Here is a 7,789-nt window from a genome sequence, read left to right as displayed (position 1 = left end):
TGTGTGTGTGTGTGCGCGGCCGCCTCGTCTCCACTGTGTCTAATGGAGGCTCTCAGCCAGCATCACGGTGCAACACTCAGCAGCCAATCAGAGGCTCACACAGGTGAGAGCGCGGCGAATGCAGCGGAGATCAGCTCGACACTCGACTCGACAACACGACACAAAGCTGCAACACTGCTCAGGTCGCCGGGTTAATTACACCTGGATGCTGCTGCTGCTGCACACACACACACAACCGGAGTGTGTGTTACTGTGTGTTACTGTGTCTGTGTGTGTATGTGTGTTACTGTGTGTGAGTGTGTATTGTTCAGCCCGTGTGTGTTTAAAGATGTTTACTGTCAGCTACACGTCTGACTTTGTCGTTTTGTGTCTTTTTGTCCAGTTTTTATTGATTAGTTTGTTTTTTATTGTTTTGTGTCTCATTTGTGTCATATTTTTGTCGTATTGAGTCATTTTTGTTTCAGTTTGTGTCGTATTTGTGTTGTTGTATCTCACTTCCTGTTGTTTTGCGTCTGTTTTTTGCCATTTTGTCTCATTTGTGTTCCGTTGTGTAGATGTATATTGTTGTTGTTTTTATTTTGTGTTGTTTTGTGCCTCATTTGTGTAATTTTGTCTTGTTTTTTTGTTGTTTTGTGTCTTGTTTGTGGCATTTAGTGTCTCACAGACCACTTCCTTTGTCCTGTTCTGTGGTTTCATGTCACCAGAAGCTAACTCAGCTCCTGACAGAACATAAACACCAGCTCATGTCTTCCTGATCTTCAACACTGATGTCCATCTAAACCGACACCATCTCACAGCATCAGGGCTCAACTCTGGACCTCAGAGGCTCTCACAGTGGATGAAAATGTGTGTTTCTGAACCTTAAAGCTGCACCGATGTGAACATCCGATGGTCACAAACCTGAAGGCTCACGTTTTCCTGTATCTCCATGTCTTCCTGGACGGCTGCTGCTGCTCTTCCTAACAGGAAGCAGGGTCTGTGTGTGTGTGTGTGTGTGTGTGTGTGTGTGTGTGTGTGTGTGTGAGGTGTGTGTGAGATGTGTGCAGATAATCATGTGACGCCTGCTTCTCTTCCTACAGTTTTATCGTGTGATTGAGGTCCAGGTTTAGAAACAAGCAGCTGCAGGTGAAGGGAAGCAGATCTGCCGTTTCAGAGGATTAAGACGGATTAATTAGACTTGGAGAGAGAGTTGAAAGGTGGCGGCGTGTGTGTGTTACTGCAAGTGTGTGTGTGTGTTTTCATGTGTGTGTGTTCATGTGTGTGTGTTCATGTGTGTGTGTGTTCATGTGTGTGTGTGTGTTCATGTGTGTGCGCTCTGATGCGATGCAGACTGAGGTGTGCAGTAAACACGGTGACCTCGCTGCGCTGCTCTCCAGAGCTGACCAGACCTTGGCCTATCAGAGCAGCTCCAGCAGCTCCAGCAGCTCCAGCAGCAGACATGTTTGTTCGGCAGCTTTTACACCTGGAACCGAGTCGGAGGTCGTCAGAGTCCTGAAAGGTCAGGGAACGGTGGAGGAGGCCCAGAGGTCGGTGCTGGACGGAGCTGAGCAGCTTTAAACAGACTCGTTAAAGCTCCTGATGATTAACGTTCTGTAACGACCTCAGAGTGAAGCTTCAGTTTAACAAACAGGATGAACATCAGCTCAGAGGATCAGCTACAACTCTGTTGGTACGTTTGTCTTCTTCCATCCATAGTTCTCAGACCTAAATGGAGCAGCTCTGACGTCAGTGGTTCTCCTCCAGGATCAATTCACTGGTTCTGGTTCTGGTTCTGATGCCAAAATTAACAACAAAATAAAATCTCAATAAAAGAAACTAGACTGAACTGTTCAGATCAGACGAAGCTCAGATTAGTTCATGGACATAAAGATGATCGATATGAACACGCTACCATCAGGATGATCCATCTGGTATCAACCAGCAGAGCTCTGCTCCACTGCTGAGGTCACATCTGAAACCAGACTGAATGTAATGTTCTGGTGACTCCAGAGCAGCTCCTGGAGGACAACGATGCTGAGAACCTCCTCAGTGGCTCAACATCTGCTCCTCTGCTGACAGTGTCATTTACAGAAGTTCCCTGAACGCCTCACATGAGCTGCAGGAAGCTGCTGGAGAACCAGAAGGCAGCATGATGGTTCTAGCTCCTGTCTCGTGTTCCTCTGCAGCATGAAGAACCAGAACATCATGAAGGAGGAGAGAGAGCTCCGAGATGAAGGTAACATGGTCCCAAATGATCCAGGTTTGTTCATAATGAGTCTCTGAGTCGTTTTGGACCACTTCTGTCCAGTCTGGAGTCCAACTGGCTGCTCTGTCCACTGGTTCTGATCCGTGCTGCATCATGTATGGATGAACTTGTTTGTTTTCCCTTCACTGTTGATTTGATCTTCTCGTGGTTCTTCGGTCTCTTTGTGGTGTTTTTGCATTTTTTGTTGTCATTTCTATTTTCAGGTTGTTCTGTTTCTCCGTGGTTCAGTTCTGTTTCTCCGTGGTCCGGTTCTGTTTCTTTCGGGCCTTCCTGTGTCTCTTTGGGCTGTTTTAGCTCTTCGTGGTTGCTCTGGTTCCTCCTGGAGATCATTCTGAATCTATTTCCGTAGATGTTCCACCGTGCTGCCCGTCTGCTCCTCTGCAGACCGACCTGGACCAGGGACAGAACAGGGACGGTCGGAAGTATTTTCACTGACGACTATCACGTGATGCATTCAAGGACAGTTGGAAAGTTGATCGATTCTTTGCATTTGTGCAGCTTGTGTCTGACAGACGGTTTCATTCCAGGGATCTGATCCAGACGACCACCACCGGCTCAGAAACAGAACCGCTGTCCCTCCAATTTGAATATTTCAGCACCAGAACACAGCTGATAGAGCGCACAGGTAAACATCCCCGGGATGGAACGGGTCAGACCAGACGGAAACCAGTAGATCCAGTATCAGCTGACCTCAGCCTGTTCGCTGGGATATTGTTTTGCTGCCCTTTGTTGCTTTCACTTGTATTTGCATATTAATAACACATAGAGACACAGTGGGGCTGGAGCTGTGTGTCTGCACTGCTGTTTGCCTGCGTGTGTGTGTGTGTGTGTGTGTGTGTGTGTGTGTGTGCGCAGACAGACCAAGGACGAGTCACACACACACACACACACACCTGCAGAAAATGAAGCAACAAAACAAACAAACACGCAGAAAAATTGTACACGGGGTGGACGCCAAAGTCACGCACCAACACACACACACACACACACACACACACACACACGGAGTCATTGTCTCTATCTCTGCACACACACCCCGTGGCGGCGGCGGCGGCCTGTGTGTGTGTGTATGTGTGTGTGTGTGTGTGTGTGTGTGTCTCTTTATGAAATCACAGAGGGTCTGACCGCCTCATAGTAATTATGCTAATTGCCTGGATGCCCTTGCCTTTATTTATACGCGGCTGCTAAGATAAATAAAAGGAAATTGCTTTGGATCTAACTGTATTCATTTCAGCATGCTAACTAGAGCCGCTCCCCGTCCGTCTGTGTGTGTCTGTGTGTGTGTGTGTGTGTGCTGTGCGTTCACAGACTTGTTTACCCTTCACAATTTCTGCAGGTAATTGCAATTTTGATTGTATATTTATTTTTTTTACTCGCCGTGTGTGTGTGTGTGTGTGTGTGTGTGTGTGTGTGTGTGTGTCTAATGAAATGTTTTGTTCTATTAACCAGAATAAAAGCGTCCGTCTGAGAATCAGAGACGGTTCTGAAGCCTCCGAACAAAGACGTCACACGGAAACTTTCAGCACATTAAAGGAGAGATTCACTAATTAACGAGGTCGTTATTAGAACTGATTCATTTCTCAGAAACTCTGCTGATATCAAAGAAACACGAGAACATCTTGAATCAACCAGTACAGTGATATAAAGCGATGCTTAACATTCCCCCAGCAGCCGTTTTATTAGGAACAGCTCTGACAGGAAGCTGGTTGAAGCTCAGCACAGTTCTGACCACTGACATGAAGAAGAAGCTGCTGGAGGAGGAGGAGGAGGAGGAAGAGGAGCAGCTGTACGTCGCTCCTGATGTGGACACCGTCTCTAAATGACGCCTCCATGTTCAGAGTGTGCAGGTCCACGTCCTCCTGACCTGCTTCATTAAACCGTTCTGTGTTCTAAGGAGACACTTAGCGGACCGACTGTCATCAGAACTACAAGGCGGTGCATGAAGGTGGAGCCTTCATCTCCTCCATGAGAGAAAAACTCACAGCAGTCACTCAAATAACTAGAAACTGAAAAAGCAGTAATGAATAAAAGCGTGTTAAATTCTAATTTAGTGAAATAAGACGTTGGTCTGAATTGTGGTTGGAAAGAACAATTTTAAAAAACAACTAGATACTAGTTCACTGATCCCATCAGGCTGCTGCTGGTTGTTTTTAAAATATTTCTGTTGAAGCACGACTCAAACCAGCCTCATGATGTTCATCACATTTTTATTTATTATTATGACTTTTGTCCTTTCAGCTGATTCCAGTGACTGAAGCTGCTGTTTCCTCCTCTAATGGGAGGCCATGAACACGTCTGAGGACCACTGTACATGTCATCATTGAGATCACGTGTTCAGGCTGCAAACATGGTTTTGATCGTTGACTTAATAAAATTAATATTGTGTGAAAATTAAGCTCAAATTTCTGCATCAGTTCAATTAAAACTAAACTCAAGTTGAGGTAATTTAATGAACTTAGTTGTTCTTCACCTTGAGTTGAGGATTAAAGTCGTCTACAGACGGAAGATAAAGAGAAGTTAAATCCTTTAACTCAGCAGTTTGTTCTGGAACATGTTTAGTCAAAGTTTTCAGAATTAAAACAGACGGATGCTTGTTGAGCCCAAACATCATTATTATCATTACTATCATCATCATCATCATCATCATCATCATCATTATTATTATTATTATTATTATCGTCGTCATTGTCGTCGTTGTTATTATTATTATTATTATTATTATTATTATTATTATTATATAATTATTGGTGTGTGAATGAGAAACAGTGCAAAGCGCTTTGAGTGCTGCTGCGGTAGAACAGCGCTATATGAGTGCAGAACATCTACCATTTATATGTTGCTGTGGAACTTCAGCCCATTTTCAAGGTGACTTCACACCTGTTCTGTGATGATTGGGTCTCTGATCTGGTGTCTTTGCGCTGATGTCGGATCACTTCATGAGGAGTTTCTGTGTTGTTGTGGTGATTTGGTGTTTAGTGGAGATTTCGTGTCTGTTTCTGATGGTTTTCGGTCTCTGTGCTGATGTTGTGTCTGCTCCACGTCTCTGTGGTGGTTTTTTCTTTAGTTTTTAGTGATTTCTGATCATGTGACGGTGACTCTCTGAGTCTTTGTGGTGGCTCTAATGTGACCTGCTCCATCAGCAGCATCACAGCTCAACGTGAGGGAAACATGAAGAAGCGAGGAGCCGGCTGTCCGCTGCTCGGTGCTGGACGGGGTTTTAATCGGACCTCTTTCTTCTTCATCCGTCCCAGCGTCTCTTAGTTCCTCGTTTGGTGGCTGCTCTGCTTTTCTTTTCCACATCTGATCTGGTGTTGCCTGATCGCCGCCCTCTCTGGCGCCTCTTTGTTTCCTGATTTCTTTATTTGTCGTTTTCCTATATATCAGCCGCTGCCTCCATCTCTCTGGCCTCTGCTGCTGTTTATTCACACACACACACACACACACACACACACACACACACACACACACACACAGCCTGTTTTTCCATTTGTCATTAAGAGGCTCAGAGCTCGACAGTAACATTTAAACCGCCCGTTCTGAATGGTTAAAAGATGGCCTCATCTGTTGTGCTGTGTGTCTGTGTGTGTTGCGCTGCGGCGTGTGTGTGTGTTGCGCTGCGGTGTGTGTGTGTGTGTGTTGCGCTGCGGCGTGTGTGTGTGTGTGCGCGGTCGATCGATGCAGTAATCTGCAGGAGGTGGGAAGCAGAGGGAGCGAGCCATTCAGCACTGCTCACTAATCAATTGCAATTCTTTCTTTTACTGTCTGAACGCCAGATTTAGACGTTTGTCTGAGTGTTTGTGTGCATTCAGAGCCGTGTGTGTGTTTAAATCTGCCTCTCTGCTCTCCGGACGCTGCCAGGCAGCCAGAGGTTGGCCTGCAGGTGGCGCCGCAGCCGGGCCACGGGCTGCAGGGTTCAACCTCTGGGAGCAGGAACCTGGTTCTAGCTGCAGATGATCAGCAGCAGTACAGCCAGCAGGTCAACTCACCTGGTTGGTTCTAGATGAGGAGAGCCATCACAGTTGGTCTGATCTTTGTGGGGATTTTGTGTGTTCCTCTGGTGATGTTTCATGTTTTTGTGGCGACTTTGAGTCTTTGTGGTAATTTAACCTATTGTTTGTAGTGGTCTACATCTTTTTTTTGTCTGTTTTTGTGGTGGCTTTGTCTGTTTTTGTGGTGGTTTGTCTGTTTTTGTGGTGGTTTTGTCTGTTTTTGTGGTGGTTTTGCATCTTTTTTGTGTGATGATTGTGTCTCTGTGTTGATATTTTGACTCTGTGATCATCTGTGATCCCTTTTTTAGCGGTGATTGAGCATCTCCTCATGGGGATTTTGCATGTATTTGTCAGAATTTAGCTTGTTTTTGTGGTGATTTTGTCATGTTTTGTGGTGATTGTGAGTACTTGTGGTAACTTGTGGTGACTCTGTGTGTCCCTGAGGTGATGTTTTATGTTTTTGTGCTGATTCAACCTATTTTTTGTACTGATCTACATCTTATAATGGGGATTTTGCATGTTTTTGTCATGTTTTGTGGTGATTTTATGCCTTTTTGTCGTGTTTTAAAAAAAAAAAAAAAATCAGGTCGTTTTGTAGTAATTTAGCTTTTCTAAAATTCTGATTTTGCCTTCTTTCTGTCATGGTTTAGCATCGTTTGTTTGGGATTTTGCATGTTTTCATGATGATTTAGCTTCATGTTGTGGAACTTTTCCATGTCTTTGTGTTTTCCACTGATGTAGAGTCCAAGACAAACGTATCCATCACGGGTCCAGACTCTGGTTGTGTGGGTGGAGCCGTGACGTCTGGGTAACGCTGAGCTCCTCCTGCTTAATGTGTGGACGGTTCTAAACTGGACGTCTTTTCCTTGGACACCACAGCTGAGAAGACGTGTTGATTAAACTAAACTTCTCTTTATCTGAGGAGCTGTTCAGTCCTACAGCAGCGTCGTCTGGTTCAGACTCTGCGGCCGAATCGGACCGCAGACCGCTGACAGCCCACATCAGACGCTCGCGCCGCAGCGACACGTCGGATCTGAGCTCCGTAAACTTTGATCCTTCGCTTACGGAGCTGAACCGCTTCCTGTCCAACTAATGTACTGACGAGCTGCATGAAGAGCCGAGAGCTGACATTCTGCCTCAAAGGTCAACACACACACACACACACACACACACACACACACACACACAGCCTCCTATAGGGCAAACACACTCACACACAACATCTCGTATCATTGCCAAGTCCAAAAGGTCAACTTCATGCTGATTGGTGATAGAACTATCAAATGAACCAATCAATAGCCAGCAGGAGGAGGAGGGGGACGGGGAGGAGGAGGGGGGAGATGCCAACACATCGAGAGGAAGAGGAGGAGGAAGGAGGAGGAAGAGGGAGGAGGAGGCTGGACAGAGAGGTGAGGAGGAGAAAGGTCAACATGTCAATACAGGAGAGGAGGAAGGTCTGATAGAGCAGTGAGAGGAGACGGAGGGAGATGCAGGACGATGGAGGAAGATAGAGGAAGATGAAGGACGATGGAGGACGATGGAGGAAGATGGAGGA

General features: G+C 45.9%; 1 protein-coding gene across 1 annotated transcript in view; it reads right to left on the bottom strand.

Moving 5' to 3' along the window:
* Positions 1-7,789, bottom strand: part of npas3 (neuronal PAS domain protein 3) — a 221,600-nt gene that overhangs the window by 103,955 nt on the left and 109,856 nt on the right. The window lies entirely within an intron of this gene.

This window comes from Stegastes partitus, unplaced genomic scaffold (genome assembly GCF_000690725.1).
Source record: "Stegastes partitus isolate 25-593 unplaced genomic scaffold, Stegastes_partitus-1.0.2 Scaffold378, whole genome shotgun sequence".
NCBI classification, from domain to species: Eukaryota; Metazoa; Chordata; class Actinopteri; family Pomacentridae; genus Stegastes; species Stegastes partitus.
This window is presented reverse-complemented; position numbering and strand designations above follow the sequence as displayed.